General features: G+C 45.3%; 1 protein-coding gene and 1 long non-coding RNA gene across 5 annotated transcripts in view; one reads left to right on the top strand and one right to left on the bottom strand.

The window, feature by feature from the left end:
• Nucleotides 1-23,449, bottom strand: part of DAB2IP (DAB2 interacting protein) — a 673,590-nt gene that overhangs the window by 535,511 nt on the left and 114,630 nt on the right. The window lies entirely within an intron of this gene.
• Nucleotides 139-19,200, top strand: LOC143981375 (uncharacterized). Its single transcript, XR_013274301.1, has 2 exons — nucleotides 139-393; nucleotides 18,867-19,200. It is a non-coding gene; the product is annotated as an uncharacterized LOC143981375 (long non-coding RNA).

Below are 23,449 nucleotides of genomic sequence, written 5' to 3'. Positions count from 1 at the left end.
TTCCCCTTCTTCACATATACACAATGTATTTCACCACCCCATGCCAGAGCCTCCTGCAGTGAGGACCCTCATTAGCTCTCTCGGGGGGGGGGGGGGGGGGGGGGGGGGGCTCCACACATGTAACTCCTGCAAAACATGTGTGCGCTCATTCATTTATTGCTCCTGCCACAGGCTGCAGACACGTTAGGGCAGCAAATGGTCAATGAATGATCAAAGAGCCCATGAGGGGGCCACAAACTCCGAGGAGCCTACAATCTGCAACTATTTACCGACAAAATGGTTACTCATAAGTGAAGTTTTTACTGATATTCAAGAGAGGGAGAGAGTTCATCTTCCTGCATGCTCAGCTCTTCTGCAACAAACTAACTTTAAAGTTGGGTTAAAATTCCTCTGGTAAGTTTATCCAACAATCATCTATGAGTGAATGGATGTTCTTTAGGGGGTGTTCTAGGGCTAGACTGATTCCTCCACAGTCATGTCATGGAAAGTGATTTATCCTCATTGTATATAGTGTGTGTCAGCCCAACAGGAAGGCAGATTGCTCATTTGACATCATCCTTATGCCGGCCATACATAGAATTTTTTTCAAACAATCAACCTCACAGTTCTGTCACAAGTCGTTCAATATATACTACCAACTGAAAGTTCTTCTGTATCCATCCGATTGCCATCAATGACATCAATAACAATCAGCAGATGTCAGTATGATAATTTGTTTTTATTCTCAATTGATTGATTTACAAACAGAGCTTTCATCCAAATGTATTTTAATAATAGGTTTTATTATTAATACCTACTGTATCTAAAAAACAAAACAAAAAAAAAAAAGAAAAAAATAATTTATTTTGCAATCAGCCTTTCCATACACCATCTGATTGTGTAGCGCAGGGTTTCTCAACTCCAGTCCTCAAGGCGCCCCAACAGGTCATGTTTTCAAGATTTCCATTATTTTGCACTGGTGATTTAACCAGTTTCACTGCCTTAGTAATTACCACAGCCGTTTCATCTGAGGGAAATCCTGAAAACATGACCTGTTGGTGCGTCTTGAGAACTGGAGTTGAGAAACACTGAAGTAGAAAACTATCATAATTTATTAACCCACCTGACCGCTTATACCTTTTACTCTGTGAAATGCAAATGAGTTGAAACTGATTGAAATACATATGAAAAACTATTGAAATCTGCTACATCAGGGATATGCAATTAGCGGACCTCCAGCTGTTGCAGAACTACAAATCCCATGAGGCATAGCAAGACTCTGACATCCACAAGCATGACACCCAGAGGCAGAGGCATGATGGGACTTGTAGTTTTGCAACAGCTGGAGGTCCGCTAATTGCATATCCCTGTGCTACATGTATTAAGACAGGAACCAAATTGATATGTGTATGGCCAGCAGTAGGGTGGTATGAGAACAATGGACTGTGAGGCATTGCTGGCCCTCCTGAACTTTGTGTCAAACAATTTGTTTCTCCCGACGTCTCTACACTGAGAACTGAGACATCGAACACCGCCGGTGGCTTGGTTCTCACAGGTCCCCAAACGGAGAGCTGCTGAACGTCAATCAGCAGCAGATCCCCAAGCGGAGAGCTGCTGAACGTCAATCAGCAGCTCTCCACTCTGCTCCTCCACGCTCACTGGAGCTCTGACCTGTGGAGGGGCCGGGAGTGGCTGTCTCAGGCTCTTAGCAGCTCACTGAGAGGCTGAGACGGGTATCAGTCCAGGCACCTGGCGGATCCAGACTTTGTCACGACGACGCGGTGCCTGGACTGATTCCAGTGACGTCAGCAGAGAGCAGTCTGAAGTCTAGTCCAGCGGTCTGAAGTCCGCACAAAACGGGTCACAGGAGTGCAAAACGAATTTCACTCCTGTGACCCACAGGAGAAGCTCAGCCAAACAAGCTCAGGCTGGACTTCTCCTTTAATTCTCCCCAATTCGTCTCCATGGCCTGGTCAATGGTACCTGGCAAATCACGTACCAAAAAAAAAAACCTCTGTCCATGTCCTATAAAAATATGGAAACCATTGCCCCTGTTTTGTAATGTAGGGAATTCCTGGGTGGTTATGAAGAGCCCAATATGCATTAAAGTTTAACTGGAGGCTAATACTAAGGATTCTTAAAAATGTTCCCTTTCCCTCCTCCTCCCTACCCTGTGTATAAAAGATCTGTATACTTAGCATTTTTTAGTCTGCTCTGGTCCAGGTCATGTGATCCTGCAGCTTTGGCTTCTCTGTGTCAGTGAATGGCTGCTGCAGGGGAGAGGAGGGAATGTAGATGACTGTACTATGGGTGATGTCAAGGCTTCAGGAATTCCCAGCTGTTGTTCAGTGCTCCATTAAACAGGGAAGCAGGATCATGTGAACAGACCAGAACAAACTAAAAAAGTATAAGTATACTACTGACTTTTTATTTTTTAACACAGGATAGGCAGAATAGGTAGGAGGAGGGGAGAGGGAACATTTTTAAGAATAGTTATGCTAGGTTCACACAAGAACGTGGTGCAGGAAACCTGTATTCCCTGCACGTTTCCAACTTGTGTTCAAGAAAATTGAGTACTGTCCATGATACTTTTTTTTATTTGCACTAACGTGTCATTTTTCATGGACGGGCTTTAAATGCAGATTGCAAACACAGTGGGTTTGTCTGGCTTGGATCGCATGGTGCAGAAGTACCATGCAATCCGGTTGCAGTGCATTTAAAAACGTAGTGCGCATTTTGTGCGATTTGAGCCCATTCAGCCTGTTCCTGTGCGATTCATAGTGCGAACCGGGGCTGAGTGTTAGACTTGAATTCCATTTTAACCTCTTCTGTGTCTGAGCTTTGCATAGCTGGTGAAAACCAGTCTAAGACCCCTTTCACACTGGGGCGTTTTTTAAGGTGCTTTAGCGTTAAAATAAAGCGCTTGAAAGAAGCCTCATCTGCAGGCCCAATGTGAAAGCCCGAGTGCTTTAAGAGCCCTTTCACAATGTCAGCGCCCGAAAAACGCTCGTAAAGCGCCGCTTAAACTAGCAGCGCTTTACCATCGTTTTTCGAGCGTTATTGGGGCGCTTTAACCCCTGCTAGTGGCCAAATAAAGGGTTGAATGAATGAATGACTTGTATAGCGCTACCTATACGAACTGAATCACCTCAGGGTGTTTTTTCTTGCCACCGGTGTCCATCTGCAGCTATTTATGTGGTCCTTTAACCTGTAGAGTCCCGACACACTAATGCCGCGTACACACGGTCGGAGAATCCGTCGGAATGTGTCTTATCGGACTGTGTCGTCGGATAATCCGACTGTGTGTGGTATGCATCGGACTGATTCTGTCCGAATCTCCGTCGGACCCAATTTTCCAACATGTTGGAAATATTTCCCGACTAACTGGGCCGGTTGGACGTAATCCGATCATGTGTAGAGAATTTTGATCGGACCAAGTGCCACGCATGCTCAGATCAAATTCCTACATCAAAGCTATTGGCTGCTAGCCTGAATGTAGTCCCATCGTAACGAAATTACGTCATCACGTTCTGAAAGATCGGATTTTTCGACAACTTAGTCCGACCGTGTGTATGCAACAGTTTCGGACACAATCCGTCAGACTAAATCTGACGGACAAAATCCGACGGATTTGGTTGGCAGAATCTCCGACCGTATGTACAGGGGCTTACAACATTGACATACACATACACATACACATACACATATCATGGCCAATTTTTTTTTTTTTTTGGACAGGGTCTAATTAACCTACCTGCATGTCTTTGGAGTGTGGGAGGAAACCAGAGTACCCGGAGGAAACCCACGCAGGCACAGGGAGAACATGCAAACTCCAGGCAGGTAGTGTCGTGGTCGGGATTTGAACCAGCAACCCTATTGCTGCTAGGTGAAAGTGCTAACCACTACACCACTGTGCTGCCAAAAGCACCCACAAAACGCTGCCAATAGCACTTTTCAGGCGTTTTACAGGCGCTTCCCATTGACTTCAATGGGAAGGGGCGCTTTAGGAGCATTGTATTCACCGCTCCAAAAACGCTGCAAAGAAGCTGCTTGCAGGACTTTTTTTTGACGCCCTGCCAGCGCAGCGCCTCAGTGTGAAAGCACTCGGGCTTTCACATTGGGATTGCAGTTGCGGCTTCTTTCAGGCGCTTTACAGTCGCTTTTTTTTTTTAAAGCTAAAGCGCCTGAAAAACGCCCCAGTGTGAAAGGGATCTCAGTGTGAAAACACTCGGGATTTTACATTGGGATTGCAGTTGCAGCTTCTTTCAAGCGCTTTACAGGCGTTTTTTTTTATCTCTAAAGCGCCTGAAAAACGCCCGAAAAACGCCCGAAAACGCCACAGTGTGAAAGGGTTCTTATTGTGATTATCCTCGTGTACATGGTGAACCTAACATAACATAATCCAAATCGCTGTATGGTGCCAAGTATAGCAGGTGGCACACTCTGCACTGACAGAACCTACAGTTTTGCACTGCTACAAAAGTAAGAGGCTTTTTGATTCCTTTTAACCCACCTCACCATAACCTTTCCTGTAATACTTCAGAGAAAAAAAAAAAAAAAGTTTTGCCCCATCGCAGATGTTATGACAGAAATTCGAAGGAAACATGATGATATTTTAATGTAGCCTCTGGAAAGAAACACAGACACGACGGACTGGCGGGGCCTGCTGGGAAACTAAATCCAGCTTCAAAGTGGCGAGAGCTTTCAGGATTTGGATGGAAGTCATTTGCTGCGTTGTATGCGGAGAGACAATGGGATGAAAAAAAGTGACTCAGCCCGGCCCTCACATGTTCTACATCAGTTTTAACAAGCAAAAGGTGGAGACCATAAAATAGCCAGGGTTAGGATTTCACACCGGGTGCCTTGACCAATCAGGACAGAGTAACGTGACAGATGGACAGCGGCAAAACGATTACAGGGGACACTGATCCCCCAGGTTACAATTTGAACTTGTTAATACAATCTCTGCTGATTTTCCCAGGCATGGTGCAGCACATAGCGGCCCTGAGTGCCGGCGACTATAGCTGGAAACCCGACTGATATTTCACACACAATGAAGTGCAAGAAAAAAAAAAGTTATTCTGAGAAAACTATTTCCTGGGAAAGACGCAGATTTCCTTTCCCAAATGAACAATATCAATGAGAGCGCGTTCTCTAGCTAAGCCATTTAGAGATTTTTTTAATTTTTTTTTTATGTCCATTTGCTGGTGGCCAGAGATGGGGGGGGCTGTATAGGGGACAGTCAACACAAACTATATAAAACATAAAAGAATAGACTATGGACCTGTATGATTGTACACAGCAAATGACAGTGAGGACCGCTATCTTGTATAATACAGGCAGAAAATGTTCAAATATCTGATTTAACCGTGGTCATACACTCTGGTTTCTACATGCATATGTCAGCTTTGCATTTCTATACAGTATGGGCCATCCATTGACAAGCAGATGAAAAAAAAATGGTGCTAAGGCCCCATGCACACGAGACGCTGTTAAACGCGTGTTCAGAGGCAGTTGGAAAACTTTTTTCAACTGCCCCTGAACTCATTCAATGTTATCCTATGTGTCCATGTACACAGTCTCGTTTTTTTGCCGTTTTTATGCAGTTGCGTTTAACCTCGTTTTTTCAGAAGCAAAAAAATGGGTTCAGACGCAAACGTTTTCCATGTTTCAGACCCAAAACGCGGCAAAACGCTGGTACCGCATTTTGCCGCGTTTTCCTTTATAAGCGGTTTTAAAGGTGACCTTTTTTTTTTACATTAAAAAAATCTCAAAAATGATGGCAAATGATGAAAAACCATTAAAAAAATATTTTAAACAATTGCAATTGGAAGTGGACAATCCACAACTTGTGACAAGTGACATGGCAGGTGGCAAGTGATGTGGCAAGTGGACAATCCACAACTTGTGGCAGGTGACATGGCAGGTGACGTGGCAAGTGGACAATCCACAACTTGTGGCAGGTGACGTGGCAGGTGACATGGCAAGTGGCGTGGCAAGGGGACAATCCACAACTTGTGGCAGGTGACGTGGCAAGTGATGTGGCAAGTGGACAATCCACAACTTGCGGCAGGTGACGTGGCAGGTGACATGGCAAGTGACGTGGCAAGGGGACAATCCACAACTTGTGGCAGGTGACGTGGCAAGTGACGTGGCAAGTGGACAATCCACAACTTGTGACAGGTGACGTGACAAGTGATGTGGCAAGTGGACAATCCAGAACTTGTGGCAGGTGACATGGCAGGTGACATGGCAGGTGACATGGCAAGTGGAAAATCCACAACTTGTGGCAGGTGAGGTGGCAAGTGAACAATCCACAACTTGTGGCAGGTGACGTGGCAAGTGATGTGGCAAGTGGACAATCCAAAACTTGCAGCAGGTGACGTGGCAGGTGACATGGCAAGTGACGTGGCAAGGGGACAATCCACAACTTGTGGCAGGTGACGTGGCAAGTGACGTGGCAAGTGACGTGGCAAGTGGACAATCCACAACTTGTGGCAGGTGACGTGGCAGGTGACGTGGCAAGTGGCCAATCCACAACTTGTGGCAAGTGACACGCTAAATACAAGTACACTGCTGCTCTCACAGCTGCTGCTACTCACTCTGGTCTCACAAAATGGCTGAAATAGTTAATAATACAGTTTTTTTTTTAGCTTGGGGAGGGTCTATGATGTTAGCTTAACTAAACGCTTCTAGACGCAAACACGGTAAAATCCGGTAAAAATCGCGGCAAAACTGGCGTTTCTAAACGCCGGTTTCAGCTTTTAAAAACATGTGTTCAGCAGAGTTTGCACCGGCGTCTCGTGTGCATGAAGCCTTAGCCCTTGTACACACGATCAGAGATTCCGACAACCAAATCCGTCGGATCTTGTCCGACGGATTTTGTCCGAAACTGTTGCATACACACGGTCGGACGAAGTTGTCGGAAAATCCGATCGTTCAGAACGCGATGACGTTATTTCGTTACGACGGGACTATGTTTAGGCTAGTAGCCAATAGCTTTGGTGTAGGAATTTGATCTGAGCATGCGTGTCACTTTGTCCGATCGGAATTCTCTACACATGATCGGAGTATGTCCGATCGGAGCATTTTGTCGGAAAATATTTCCGGCAAGTTGGAAAATTTGGTCCGACGGATATTCCGACGGAAACAGTCCGATGCAGACCACACACACAATTGGAATATCTGACAAAACGCTCCGATCGGACACATTCCGTTGGAATCTCCGATCGTGTGTACAAGGGCTTAGACTACAGCATAAAACCTGCATGTTCCTACAAATGATTTGCATGCACGTGTATGTGTGTATGCTGCACTGTGCACAGCGTCCAACTGCAACCAAAAGTGTCCATCAAGCAACCTAAACCCAGCTTGTCCAGCTATTCTCAGATTCATCTCTAGCCGAAACCAAGAAAAGTAGCATAACCAAAAAATTAACTATAAGTCCACATAATTACTGTACTATTAAAGCATATTTAATCCTAAATACACACAAAAAAAAAAAAAAAGACAAGACATTTAGGCATTTTGCACACTGCACTGATGTATGAGCAGCAGACATTCCTAGCAGCAGAAAAAAAATAAGCCGTATATCCCTTCCGTGTATTTGCGAGTATCCTTTACAAACAGGAAGTGTGGCATTTGCACGTATTTGCGAGTATTTGTATACACACAAAAGTACAGACAAGCAAATCAGATTTCTGCATTTTTTTTTTTTTTTTTAATTGATCAATATGCAGCACATTTATGAGTCTGTGTGTACAGACACATTGAAAACAACGGGCCTGCATTTAGATCGGTAAAACAAAAAACGTCCGTATTACCGAAAACTGAGCATGTTCAGGTAGCAGTGTGCAAGAGGCCATAAAAGTATAAATTGCATAGAAAACTGCAGATGGAACTGTCAGAGATCGGGGTTGGGACACTCTAAGCCCCTGTACACACGGTCGGAGATTCTGCCAACCAAATCCGTCGGATTTTGTCCGTCTGATTTAGTCCAACGGATTGTGTCCGAAACTGTTGCATACACACGGTCAGACTAGGTTGTCGAAAAATCCGATCTTTCAGAACGTGATGGCGTAAATTGGTTACGATGGGACTACATTCAGGCTAGTAGCCAATAGCTTTGATGTAGGAATTTGATCTGAGCATGCGTGGCACTTGGTCCGATCAAAATTCGCTACACATGATCGGAGTATGTGCGATCGAACCAGTTGGTCAGGAAATATTTCCAACATGTTGGAAAATCGGGTCAGACGGAATCAGTCGGATGCATACCACACACAGACAGATTATCCGACAGCGCGGTCCGATAGGACACATTCCGACGGATTCTCTGACCGTGTGTACAAGGGCTAACAGGCCAGGCAATACACACTCGCTAGTCCAATCACGCTGCAGAAGCCTCAGTGCCTAATATACATACTGTATATTACAGGAGGAACATGCAGATCTCCACCCACGCAATCCACCGTCAACAATGAGCACACAGGGAACCAGGCAGACTCTAAAGTGGAAATCTAATTGCTACAATTATATGAGAATTACTGACTGCAATATTCTGCCGGGAGACCCCCAGCACACAGATCGGTTATATCACACACAATATAATTCAGAATATCCAATGCTAACAGATACACAATGAACTGCATATAATGCGGTCAGCAGAAATAGAACCGCTGGAGAATTTCCACCAAAAATAGGAGGGATGAGATAGATGGAGGAACGGGGCAGAGAGGAATAAGGAGCAGGGAAGACATAGAAACAATAAAAAAAAAGATATACAGAGAAGATGGGGAGAAGAAAGAAGTGGGAGGGATAGAGAGCAAGATGTAGGGCAGAGGTAAACAAAAAGGGGGAGAACGAGAAACACAGATTGAGGGTACTTTAGTAAAACCAGCCACTGTTATAACACAGCAGATGGTGCGTGGGCACTTCACTCTGCTCACTTTTTTTTTTTTTTTTATGAACTTTGTTAAAATGTAACACTGTGAGATTTCATTAAATTGCATCAGCGGCCATACGGTGCAAAGAGGTGGATTGACTTGCACTGCGCTTAAAAAAAATTTAAAAAAATAAAAAATACAGCCAGCCATACTATTTTTCAGAGCACACCGCCCATACGCCAGCGCAACACGGTCATGTGAACTGGGCACATAGGAGACTAGACATTTTGCCTAGTCTTGTGGTGGGACTGTGTTGGAATACAAAATAATGTAGCCGTAACCGCACCTGGTGTGAATAGACCCTCAGTGCCGGTTCGCACAGGGGGCGACGCGACTTGCAGCGCGACTCACAGACGCGACCTGCACGCGACTTCAGCAGCGACTTGCAAAACGACTTCTGTATAGAAGTCAATGCAAGTCGCCTGAAGTCGCCCCCAAAAATAGTACAGGAACCTTTTTCTAAGTCGGAGCGACTTGAGTCGCTCCTATTAGAACGGTTCCATAGTACAGAGCGGAGCGCGACTTGTAAGGCGGCTCAGTCGCCTGACAAGTCGCTGCTGTGTGAACCGGCACTCAAGGTTGGAGAAGAGGGAAGGAGAACGAGAGAGGGGAGTGTAGAGAAAGGGAAGTTGTAAAGAAAGAAAGGGGAAGGGTTAGAGTGAAAGAGAGGGATAGGGAAGCACTTTTCGAGTTGAAGACTGCTAAGTCCATTATGTGACATTATAATGTAGAGGAGTTTCATATAGATGTATTTTATTCAATATGGAAGTTGCGTAAATTCATAATTGTCAAATAGAATTGTCTGTGTTCTAGTTATGGTCATGTATGGGGTATTGTCCAATCTTCAGACCAAACCAAATACCCGTTACCCATAACCCATCTGAAATAATACTACCAGACACCTTGTTCTTGGGTTTTAAATGGCCATAGCAGCCTTTTATTAACCAAAACATAACATCAAAAACACTTTTAAATCATTAAACATCACTAATTATCAGATAACATACACTGCCGAGGGTTTTTGAAGGCACCATTGACATTACTCCCTGTATCCGGCACCACCTTGCCTCTTACTCGGCCCCTAGCCGTGACTTACGCCAGCACAGGGACATTAAATTTGGCAAAATCAACCAGCCGGTACAGCCACCTCTTGCTTCTGCCCTCCTTAGGGCAGGTCCACTTGTTTCTGTGATGGGCCCAGCCCATCTTTCTCCAAATACATTTTACCTTCCCCCGCCTTCAAAAACCCTACGACCACCGCCAGCTGCTACGACATCAGAAACATCACCAAACCATGTCCACCACTCGTCTCCCTTCTAAATGCACAAAATACAGGGCAGGCGGGCGGGAGAATGTCACTGGATTGCTGTCCTAGCTGAACTGATCCAGGGTTTCCCACACCCCACTAAGGACCACCCTGCCCCACCCTATCCTCCACCAATACCCTTTCTCTTCAAATACTCCACCTTCCTGACTTCCCCCTACTCTTACTGACTTATTTTAACCCCTTCTTTTCCCAGCCTTCCTGTCCAAACCCCCATCATGTAGGCCCCTCCACCTACGCTGCACTACGGCTCCTGGTCTATACTTTAAAGCGGTAGTAAACCCGCTAATGTTTTTTTTTTTTTTTTTTTTACCACCTGCAAAGCAAAAGGCATAATGAGCTAGAACCAGGCCCCGATATCTGGCCCGATCCACGCCGAGGGAGCCGACATGCTCCCTCTGCGTTTCTTCCGGGTATCGTGGCTCCAGCGCTGTGAGTGGCCGGAGCCGCGATATCGTCACTCCCGCGCATGCACGCGGGAGATTTCATCCCGGCCGGTCGGCCACTGCCGGATTTTCAGCCGAGAATCCCCTTGTGCGCATGCGCCGCTGCAGTATACAACCACTTTAGTGCCCGTTCACACTACCGCGACTTGTCAGGCGACTTAGCTGCCTGACAAGTCGCGCTCCGTTCTGTACTATGGAACGGTTCTAATAGGAGCGACTCAAGTTGCTCCGACTTAGAAAAAGGTTCCTGTGCTATTTTTGGGGCGACTTCAGGCGACTTGCGATGACTTCTATACAGAAGTCATTTTGCAAGTCGCCGCTGAATTCGTGTGCAGGTCGCGTCTGTGAGTCGCGCTGCAAGTCGCGTCGCCCCTGTGTGAACGGGCACTAAATGTGCCCAAAGAATTTTCCCACGATAGCTCTATGGTTAATAGCTTTGTTGGATTAGGGCATGGGACTATAGTGCTATCTCTCCATTTCAACGTTACCGTTCGCTTTCATCTTCTTTGACAGTTCCAGCGATGTAAAAGCACATAATATGTTGTACTGCTTTTTTTTTCTTGTAAAACTAACAAACGACTGAAACATAATTGTCTGTGCCTTGTATTGTCACAGCTCAGTTCAGCCTTATTTTTACAGTGCTGGTGGTACTCAGACTGATGCTGCTTTCTTTATATTAACAATAGGAAGTGTTGTAAGTCCAGATAACGGGGTCTGGATGGAAATTTCTGCAGATAAGAGGAGACTGACCTTTATATTTATTTATATCCTAGGCTGTGCCATGTTTTCTTAGGCATTTTTGTATTATTTTGTATGTACTAGCCACAAAGATTAACGCTCAGGTTTTCACTCCTTACAATAATGGCAGGCTCATTCAGGCGTCTGTAGAGAAGAGCCGAAAAACAAGCCAATTCAGACAGAAATAATTGTAGAAATTTTGAGTAGTAATTAATTTGTGTGAAATAACAACCATTCGGCCACCAAGGCGATATTTACCTTTGCGATTTGAATGCTTTGATAAGAAAATCATAGACAATAGATGAATACGCTATAATCTTCTTCATTCATCACAAACTATCTGACAGCTTCTAGAACATTTCAATACAACTTTCGTAGAGAGGGGAAGCGCCACAAACAGACAGAGCCCTACAGATGACGGACATACTGAAGGCTTTTAACACAAATCTGGTGGCAAATTTCCAGATCTGTAGGATGCAGTTTGCAGTGCAGAGTGATGAAAGGTCCGACTATGAGGAACAGCAGTGGCGAGCCAGCCAAGAGCCCAGCGATGTCTCCCGCCTTCCCAGTACTGCCGCCGCTCCCTACACATTGGAAAGAAATGTTCACTTACAGGTGCAGAAACAGGAAAGGAGTTTCCTTTTCCTGATTAAATTCAGCTCCGCTCTAGATATTAAACATTTAAATTTGAATCTGCAAGGATTAGGATAATTATTAGGTTTGAATGTGGCGTACTCCCCGAGAGTAAGAAAAGGGCTCATCACAAGGAGAATGTTCTGCACGATAATTCAGTCTGGGAGCTCCTTCATGCTTCAACAGCATTTGGAGGACACTGCTTGTATCTCTGGCTAAAGCCCAAAACACGCTATTAAAGTGGAAGTAAACCCATGGATTTAAACAGTTAAAAAAAAAAGGCATGCCGGGAATGCTAACTGCACATTGGCTGTGCTCTCAGCCAAACTATCAAACCATCCAATGGCTGGTGTCATAATGAATCACATGTGCAGCACCATAGCAGTTGAAGAATAAACAGAGGCAAAGATGGCAGCTTCCTTGGCTGAAAACTATAGGGGAGTTTACTTCCACTTTAAGCCTCGTACACACAATCGGGTCGTTGGCCAACAAAGCGGCATATTTTTGTCTGAAGGGCATGTTCCAGGATCTTGTCTTGCATACAAATGGTACACAATTGTCGGCCAACAAACGCAAACGTAGTGACGTACTACGTGGAATTTCAGCTCTTGAGCGCCACCCTTTGGGCACCTTCTGCTAATTTCGTGTTTTGGTGGCCAGTGATTCCGAGCATGTGGGATAAGTCAGCTGGGACGGAAGTGCCCAGGTATTTCAGGGTGGTAAATGTCCACTTAAAATTAAAATTATAGCGGAGTGTTGACATAATGGTAGGTGATATCCCGACACCCATAGCCTCTGATTTATTCTGCTAATTTCGTGTTTGGTGGCCACTGATTCCGAGCATGTGGGATAAGTCAGCTGGGACGGAAGTGCCCAGGTATTTCCGGGTGGTAAATGTCCACTTAAAATTAAAATTATAGCGGAGTGTTGACATAATGGTAGGTGATATCCCGACACCCATAGCCTCTGATTTATTATAATTGATTTTCAGGTTAGATATGGTTCCATAATTATCAAATTCTCAGAGGAGGTTCGGGAGAGAGATAGATGGATTTGTTAGGGAGAAAAGTAAATAGTCTGCATATGCGCAGACTTTGTATTGGGCGTCTCCAACCGTAAGGCCTTGGATGTCTGGGTTTGTTCTAACTTTACATAGGAACTGCTCCAATGATAGGGCAAATAGGAGCTGCGATTATTTTTTTAATGAACAAACTGGTTTATACTTACCTGCTCTGTACAATGGTTTTGCATGGATTAGTCCTGATTCTCCTCTTCTCTGATCCCTCGCCGGCACTCCTGAATCCTCCTCTTCTCAATGTGGCACCATAGGAAGCCACTTCCTATTGTGGAACACCTGCGGGCTCAATCACGAACGGCGCTGCCTCTGTCTTTAGACATTGACAGCGGAGCTCCACCCTGCCCTTCACTCTCTTCTCACAGGCTGATTGACAGCGGCAGGAGCCAATGGCTACCTCTGCTGTCTCTGAGCAAGCAAGGGAAGAGAAAGCGTTAGCAGCTCTGCTGCTATTGGGCACAGTATTGGATCGAGATTGTGCTCAGGTAAGTATATAGGCCCCATGTACACTGCTACACGGACGTTCAGAGGCAGTTGGACACTTTTTTCAACTGCCCCTGAAATCATTCCATGTTATCTTATGTGTACATGTACACAGGTTAGTTTACGGTCATTTTTAGGCAGTTGCGTTTATAGGCCTTTTTTTTTTTTTTTTTTTTTTTAAGGCAAAAAAATGAGTTCTGACGCCAAAGTTTCCGACCTTTCAGACGCAAACGCAGCTAAAAGTGGTAACCCGCGTTTCAGTTATAGGCGTTCTTCGTTTTTGGCCATTTAAAAAAAAAAAAAACACTTCTAAACGCAAAACGTGGCATGTGATCACGGCAAAAAGGATGCTTTAAATGTGGGTTACTATCTGTTAAGTGAAATCGTTCAGGAGTGGTTGTAAAAATGCCTCGTGTACATGAAACCTTAGGGGGGCTGGGAGCAAAGCATGAAAAGATCTTATACCTTATTGCAGAGAATGCATTAAAAGGTGAAAAAAAAACCTTCCCTGGGAGAAGCATTGGAAGCTGCCAGTGTTTACTTTTATTTCAGCCCATGCGAGTCTCTTGGCTGTAGTGTTCTGGCTTCAATACTCCGAGTCACCAAGCCAGAACAAGTATGCAGATAAAGAGTTCTGACATTTACCAACTTTCCTTACCTGCAATATCTGTTCTAGGAAAGTGACTCAGGCCAGAGGATCAGCATAACAGCATCTCCAGAAGCATCCTTTGTATTCATCTTAGAACATGTTTACTTTACTATCTTTTCAGGAGTTGGAAGGAAAAAAGTCTTTATCATCTCTATCCAGTGGCTACATTCTCACATGTATTTTACATTTTAAATATGGAAGCAAAAGTAGTAAAACTCCCTCAAGTGATTTCATTATGGAAGAAAGATTTAGCTCTTCACTGCTGGAGACCCCTGAAGGTATAAGGTGGCAGCAAGCAACTCAATCCATCAACATCTACTTATATCTTCTATCAGACCTGAAATGTTTCCTGGCCATATATTCTGCCATCAGTGCAACATTATAACAATTTTTAGATGTCCAATTAAGAGGACACGTTAACCCTCGCCCACGGCATCCTCAGCATTCCACCAGCCGGGAACGCTGTTGTATTTGTCACCAAATCGGTTTCCAACTCATAAAGAAAGATGCTCGTTCCTGGACATTATAAACACAGGTTGCATTCCCCCTGAGGATTTTGGGCAAAATTCACTTTTAAACTTTTTTATTTATTAGACGATTTTTACAAAGTTACAGAGAGTTACGTATTGATTTGTTCCACCTTTGTAGGTTTAAAATGATATAAGAATAACCATGCGTAGAATACCATGCGCTTATATTTGTGACAATTTCACAATAGTAACTGGTGTGGAGAGGATGCATGGTCCGCCGTGCACTGCAAGAAGAGAAGAGGCTACGTGAGGCCTACAGAAAAGGGGGAGAAAGGGGCTCCTGAAATTTCCAATGTGTTCCTTCCGATTTGGTATTTATATGGGGCCACATACTGAGAAGTTTCTTGGTTTCAGGGATTATTTCAGTTAAACATCTCCATACAAGTTTAACCCCTTCCCGCCGAGGGTACGCAGATGTGCGTACTCGGCTTCCGGGGGTTATACCGGGACGATGCCCGCACCTGCAGGCATCATCCCGGTACACTTTTTCACAGCGGGCGATTGGCTTTCCAGCCATAACAACCGAAGCGGCTAAAAGCCGCTCAACTGTTATGCCGGAGGAGTAGGAGGGGACGTCCCTCCCCTCCCGCCGCTCATACCGGTGCTCCCGCTCAATCGGGAGCACCGATTCACGATCCGCCGCTTCTGGTTGCGGCTTCATTCCAGTCTCCTAATAGTAAACACGGAAGCGACGTCATGATATATTTAAAACTATATACAGTATTCAGAGTCGCCGAAAACGGCGATCTGAATACTTTGAAGTGTAAAGGAGGGATTGGAGGTCTTTTAGACCCCCGATCCCTCCATAAACAGTACCTGACACCACCTATTACTGTCACAAGGGATGTTTACATTCCTTGTGACAGCAATAAAAGTGATTAAAAATTATTTTTCTAAACAATTTATTAATTTTAAAATAAATAAAAAAAAAATATATATATATACATTTTTTAAAGCGCATCCCCGCGAGCTCGCAAAGCAAAGAAAACGCCTACGGAAGACACGCAAACGGTGTTCAAATCATACATGTGAGGTATCACCGCGATCGTCCGAGCAAGAGCAATAATTCTAGCACTAGAGCTCCTCTGTAACTCTAACCTGGTAACCGTAAAAAATTTTTTAAAGCATCGCCTATTGAAATTTTTTACGTACCGTAGTTTGTCGTCATTCCACGAGTGCGTGCAATTATAAAGTGTGACATGTTTGGTATCTATTTACTCGGCGTAACATTATCTTTCACATTATGCAAAAAAATTGGGCTAATTTTACTGTTTTTTTTTTTTTTTATTCATGAAAGTGTCCCTTTTCCCAAAAAGTTGTGTTTAAAACACCGCTGCACAAATACCGTGTGACATAAAATATTGCAACAATTGCCGTTTTATTCTCTAGAGTCTCTGCTAAAAATCATATATATATAATGTTTGGGGGTTCCAAGTAATTTTCTAGCAAAAAATAGGGATTTTAACTTGTAAACACCAAATGCAAAAAATAGGCTTAGTCATGAAAGGGTTAATCATTGGTGACATGAAAGGCAGGAGGTGAAGCATGGGAGGTCGACAACACATCTGACTGGCCATCCTCCCCAATTACACAGGTGACACAATAGGACTACTATAGTTGATAAAACAATGTTGTCTAATTGGACTAAAGCTCATCCACCATGTAAAAAAATAAATAATAAATTACAAAATGCAAGAAATTCAGGAGAACAGCACCAATTTATTATCTTAATTAATTAATGATCAGCGGTGGTCGCTGTGTGCCGTAACCGGCACTGAACGCTCAAAATCTGCTGACTGCAGAACTGGAATCCATTCTTATTGAACGCTGAGCTAGATACAATTTATGTTCCGAAATGTGAGTGGAATTAACGAGTAGAGCTATACCTGACATATCCAACTACCAGGAATATCTCAAACTATCACCAATATCATGAACTGTCACTGATATTACTGTCTCAATCTGTCCTCTACATTTACATCCCTGACACCCACAACTGACACCGACATCATAAGTTGTCATCGGCTGTCATTGACATCACCGACTTTCTAACTGTTATCAGTACTGCTTTTGTAGGGGGCTGTAAAGCACCAAGAAGCAGTCAAGGTACAACTAAATAAAGCGGAACTAAACCCATTGATTTACCACTTTCCCAAAACAGTTACAATCAAGGCATGCAGTGAATAATAACCGTCACATTTGCTTGTGCTCTCAACTGAACTGTCAAGCCATCAAATGGCTTGAGTCATAACCGATAACATGTGCAGCACCATGGCAACAGCAGATCAAACAGAGGGTAAGATGGCAGCTTCCATGGCTGTAACAGAAAAGGAGAGATTAGTTCTACTTTACTGTTCCATGAATATGAACTTAAAGTCGTTGTAAACCCTTACAACCAACTTTGACCTACAAGTAAGCCTAGATTAAGGAATATCTCCTAAACCTACACGGTACAGGAGATAATTGCCGAAAAACAGGCACTGCTCTCTACGGCACATGCGCCGTAGACAGCAGTGCACAGGCGCACTGAGCGCGCCGCTGGCAACGGCGATGTGCCGCGAGTGCCGGCTCCCGTGCGCATGCGCAGGAGTAAGGTCATCGCGGCTTCGCCGAATGACAGCGGCGGAGCAGTGAGACCCACCGAGAAGATGGATGCTCCGGACTACAGGGGACAGCAGTGACTTCACTGGCTCCTGTGTCAGGTAAGTGACACATAATGGACTACTATGCGATGCGATGCATAGTAGTCCATTATGCTTTACCTTTTGCAGGGAGACAAAAAGGAAGTAAACCCATCAGGGTTTACTTCCTCTTTAAAGGAGTTGTAAACCCTTGTGCATTCTATGCATTAAGGTGAAAAACCCCCCTGTTTTTTACCTGAGCCCGATCGTTCCAGCGACGGGGATGAGCACAGCAGCTCCAGCCACTGTCTCAGGTCCTCAGATTGATAGGAGCAGGAGCAACTGGCTCCCACTGATGTTAATCGAATCCAGTGACATGGAAGCCGGGGGCGGGGCCGAGTCCTGCTCTCTGTGTCAATGGATGCAGCAGCAGGACTCAGGAGCGCGCCCACACTAGTGCCCCCATGGAAAGTGGATCTCTGTGGGGGCACTCGATGAAGAGGAGTAGCCAGGAGTGCCATGGGGGACCCCAGAAAAGAAGGATCAGGGCCACTCTGTGCAAAACCCTTGCACAGAGCAGGTAAGTATATTTGTTTTTTTTTTAATGTAGCTTTGATTTACCAAAATTGTAACTAGTTTACTCTCTTCACAGGTGTGAAAACACAGGTGTTTCCTGTGCTTTTCAGTAATGGCTTTCTACCCTCTAGCAGAGGTTTATGTCTCTTGGCAGATGGGTCTCTGGATTCCATAGATTCTCCAGCAGAGTTGCAACTATGGTCAGCGAACACAAATGCCGCGTACACACGATCGAATTGTCTGGCATACCTAGTCCGACATACAATCCGACGGATAATCCGGCGGACTTTCTATCGAATGGACTTGGCCACACACGGACACACAGAAAGTCCGGCGTTTGCTAGCGTGATGACGTCCAGCACATACGATAGGACTAGAAAAAGGAAGTTCAATAGCCAGTAGCCAATAGCTTCCTTTTTCGTACTTGCTTCTGAGCATGCGTCATTCTTAGTCCGCCGTACTAGCATACTGACGAACGTATTGTCCGCTGAAACCCAAGTCCGACGGGAAGATTGGAGTGCAAAAATACTTTCTTAGTCCGCCGGACTTCACGCTGGAAAAGTCAGCTGAAGCCCACACACACGATCGAATTGTCCGCTGAAATGTGTTTCGGCGGACTAAGTACGCCGGACAATCTGATCGTGTGTACGCGGCAAAAAAGAGAAATATAGGGAAAGTAACACCAGTCCAATAGAAGGTGCAGGAGGATGTATACAAAGTATCTGACAGAAGAAACTTCACAAATGTGTTTACCATTTCCCCCTAGCAGTGAATGTAGATGTTTGATTTTGTGCTGCTTTGTGTCCAGTGGAGTATATTTGCTAAATACTACAATCATAAATTCCCTTTCTTTACTGCAAATCTTAGGATTCTGAACGTACCGTGTGAAATTTCTACCTGGAGACGAAAGACATTCCGTGAGGGACAGCAGGCAGACAAAGGTGACCGGAAACTTCTCTGTCGTAGCAGAAGATTCCAGAAACAGCAGTTCCAGCCTATTTCCAAGTTATAGTGGATCTAATGATTTTATGTTTCGTTTTTATGGAGTGTGGAAGTGTTATTTTCCGTTCATTTGATGTCAAATGAAATACAACTTTCCAACTGGTATTTTCCATGTGAGCAGCCTGACAAGTATTAATTTACAAGTCTGGCTGCAAGATGAATCGCAGATTATCGGTATTAAAATGTCCCTTGTACTTCTGTTCTTCCTTCACAAAGCACAGTCATTGGTCGCTTCCACTTCCCACAAAAAAATGTCTGTCAATGAAAAGAGGCGGGATCTTCGGACATCATATACAGAAATTACCTATCTAACACCTCAATAATTTAGCATTCGAACCCCTGTTTGTGTCCCCATTAGGGAGATTAGCTGTGGGGAAATCTTCCATTGACACCTGTTCTGGTTTCAACTGTCTGAGCCTAGGTTCACGCCTCTGTGTTTCATGCGGGGTACATTTGCCCAGGCACAGCAGCCTATTCATATGAGGTTAAGCAAAAAAAAAAAAAAAAAAAGTGCATGCACCTTTTCAAAAATGCAGCCACAGGGAAATCACAAGGTCTTTTTGAGCATGCGATTTCCCTGTGGTTCCAACACCTGCAATTCTGCTGCTTGCTGAGAGCTTGGAGGTGCCATTCAGAATAAATGGCAGCCCTATGCATCTCCTAAGCCCCTGTACACACGGTCGGACATTCTGCCAACCAAATCCGTCGGATTTTGCCTGTCGGATCTTGTCCGAAACTGTTGCATACACACGGTCGGACTAAGTTGTCGAAAAATCCGATCATTCAAAACGTGATGACGTAATTTCGTTACGATGGGACTAGTAGCCAATAGCTTTGATGTAGGAATTTGATCTGAGCATGTGTGGCACTTGGTCCGATCAAAATTCTCTACACATGATCGGAGTATGTCCTATCGGACCAGTTGGTCGGAAAATATTTCCAACATGTTGGAAAATTGGGTCCGACGGAATCAGTCCGATGCAGACCACACACAGTCGGATTATCCGACAACACGGTCCGATAGGACACATTCCGGTGGATTCTCCGACCGTGTGTACAAGGGCTTAGAGCAGCGCAATTTGGCGTTTGTGGGCGGTTGCGGGAACAGATGCGACTCCCACCCCTGCAGCCACACGCAGAGGTGTGAACCTAGCCCAAGAAGGTATTTCTTCTTGATATGGAAAGTCTCCATCTCCCTTCCTGTTTTCTCTCTATTACAGGAAGTGAAGAGAATCTAATGGTTTCTAAAAATTTCCAGTCTCAAAGAGCAAAAGCAAAAAAAAAAAGGTTTGGCTAAAGATACACCATAAAATCTAGAATGTTGTGCGGCAGAGATATTATTAAAAATACTACACTCACCTTGGTTTCACACAAGCAAAGTCCATTCAGATGTTTCCTCTGTGTCCCAGATACAAGTTAAGAGTTTACTAAGCAAAACCTTGAGCAATCCATCTCTTCTTCCTCCTCCTACCCGGCCACCTGAGAATTGAGAAGATGCCCCGGGGATGGGGAATAAAGTGTCCTGACACCGACACCGCCATTCCACAAAGGGAAATGCTTCAACGGTAGTGCCAATCTTCCACTGAGCTGCGTAAGGATAAACTTACTGCTGCAGGGTGACAAGCAGACCTTCAAAGCCTTAATATTTCACTGAACTTACAGCAGCTAGGTTCCAAAATAATGCAGCTATCAAACTCCCAGGTGCCCGATATCACTCCAGGTGCCTCATTTCCTTCCAAATGCACCAAAGCGTACTTATGCTGTACTCATCTTCAAGCTAAATACAGTGCATGCGGAAAGTATTTGCAGCATATCACTTTTTCCACATTTTGTTATGTTATAGCCTTATTCCAAACTGGATTAAAAATTCATTTTCTTGATCATACATCACGGGACACAGGAGCTTCATTACATAGTGGGTTATATAGGCACCTCTGGTGATTGGACACTGGTTGACCCTAATTAAGGAGAATTCCTCCCCTATATAACCCCTCCCATCCGGGAGGCACCTCAGTTTTTTTGCCAGTGTCTGGTCGATGGTCACGTAAAACTTAGCTCTATGCGGGTCCCGGCAAGGGCCGAAGGGCTACAACAAACCGGATCCATACCTCGGGCCGATATTTGACTCCCAAGATGGTATGGTACCCGGGCCTCGTCTGCCGAAGACACGAGGTTTTGCCTGTAAGTCCTCTCCATTGGAAGACTGGACTCTGGGACAACCAGACTTGGGGTACTGTTTACTCAGGGCGCCCGTAAGTTTCTGGCAGAGTTTTTTATAAGGCCCAGGTAGGAGGATCTTTTCGTAAGAACCCCAGATACGCCTGAAGGTTGGCTAACAATACCCGCCGTGATGGGTGAAGGCTGGAATTGGTCTGAACACAGCAATTCCTGCGGCGGGGAACAGGTATGGGAAGTCATCCTATATATTTAATATATGAATGGATTTCTTCATTGTGAGTAGTTGTATGTCTTACCTGGTTTCCACCACTTGAGGGAGTAAGAGCAGCCTGATGCATACTTACATGCCTTTCAATACAAACACGCTCAGTGAAATGCCTGGTTCTCCCAGCTACTCACGTCTCCTTGCAGTCCCTGCCACAATAAAGGTAAAAGAGGGGTCCCACGCAGATCAGGGGGTCCCATGTCACTCCTTTTGGGTTCTCCCCCCCCCCCCGGATCCCGCGGTCCTCGTGCACGCGCGCGGGCGCGCTCCCGGCCTAATGGGGAAGGGGGGGGGGGGGTGTGGTTGCCAGCTGTGCACAATCAGGTGCTCTATGCTGCAGTGCAGGCGCCAAAACGGCCGATTTAAAAGCCCAGAGCGTCAGGGGACTGTAAGGTGAGACACAGGAGCTGTGGGCTGTAAGCATCCGTGGGATTGGATCCAGGCGAACCTTAAGACACCTACTCGGCATCATATTGTGCAGTTAAGCTAATATTGATTTATTGTGAGACTTTAAGCACAAACAAGTGATTGCATTTTACACTAGTAACTCTGCTTTGTAGCTCAGTACTATGTCTCCTCGTAAGAGGGTTTCAGGGGCAGGTAACAAAAGCACTGGCAAATCACCGCCTAGGTCCAGGGGTTCCAAAAGTGCATGCAGATTACCATCCCCCTCTGCAAGAGTGGAGCCTGCATCTCAAGACGAGTCAGTGCCCCTTTCAGGCTTTGCGGCCTCTCCTAATGTCGCAGCCCCGGTCTATGTCACTGAGGACTCCCTTAGGGCTTCATTGGAGAGTTTTGAAGGGAGGATAATGAATTTTATTTCTGCTTCCCTAAAAGATAGCAGAAAAAGGGGTAGATCCCCTCCCTCTGCTGAAATCCCTCTCTCAGACAGTTGCTCTGAAAATGAGGAGAGATCCCTATCTTTAGAAAGGGATCATGAGCAGTCGGATCAGTCAGAGGATGAGGAGTTAGTCCCCTCCTCCCAGGCACTCAGAAAGCAGGTGCAGTATTATACTGAATTGGTACGTACCACGTTCAGAATGCCGCCTGCTGAAGTCGCTACATCCTCTGTCTCTTCCCTGGGAGTCAGGAAAGCCCCACAGACTGCTTGTTCCTTCCCAATTCATCCTTTAATGGCTGACTTGATGTATGAGGACTGGGGACATCCCGATAAACTGTTTACTCCTCCCAAGAGGTTTTCTATGAATTATCCCGTGGAGGAAAGTTTCACCAAGAAATGGGGGGCCCCATCTGTTGATGCGGCTATCTCTTGTGTGAATAAAAACCTAACTTGTCCTTTGGATAATGCGCAGGTATTTAAGGATCCAGCTGACAAAAGGCTGGAAACCTTGTTAAAAGCCTCCTTTTCCATGGCCGGCGCTGTGGTGCAACCTACAGTCGCAGCCGTGGGGTTGTGCCAGTTCCTTAAGGAACAGGTCAAACAAATGTTTGAACTCCTCCCCAACGAGGAAGTAGAGAAATATGCAGAGATGCCTCACATCCTATGTTTCATAATTGATGCGATTTTGGATTCTGTCCAACAAGCATCACGTTTGTCCCTCATGTTGGTACACATGCGTAGGGCTCTATGGCTAAAAAATTGGGCCGCTGAGATGTCATGCAAGAAGCATTTGGCTGGATTCCCATTTAAAGGGGAGCGTTTGTTTGGAGAAGAATTAGATAAATTCGTCCAAAATATTTCAGGAGGTAAATCTACACTCCTTCCAGTCAAGAAGAGTAAACGTCCCTCATTCAGGAGTACTCTTTCTCCCGAAGCGTCAAGCTCTAAACAGTGGCGACGGCCTTCCCAGCCCTCCGCTGCTAGAAAGCCTCAGGGCCGAGCCCAGGGACAGAAGAGGACTTGGGGGCGGAAGCCTGCCAAGCAAACCTCCAAGACCTCCCTGTGAAGGGGCGCCCCCGCTCGGCCGAGTGGGGGGAAGGCTCCTGCGGTTTTGCAGGCGCCTGGCGGGAGGAGAATCAGGACAAATGGGTGATCTCTTCGGTA

The sequence above is a fragment of the Lithobates pipiens genome, unplaced genomic scaffold, assembly GCF_037356315.1.
Source record: "Lithobates pipiens isolate NorthernLeopardFrog02 unplaced genomic scaffold, aLitPip1_a1.2 Scaffold_14, whole genome shotgun sequence".
Lineage (NCBI taxonomy): Eukaryota > Metazoa > Chordata > Amphibia > Anura > Ranidae > Lithobates > Lithobates pipiens.
This window is presented reverse-complemented; position numbering and strand designations above follow the sequence as displayed.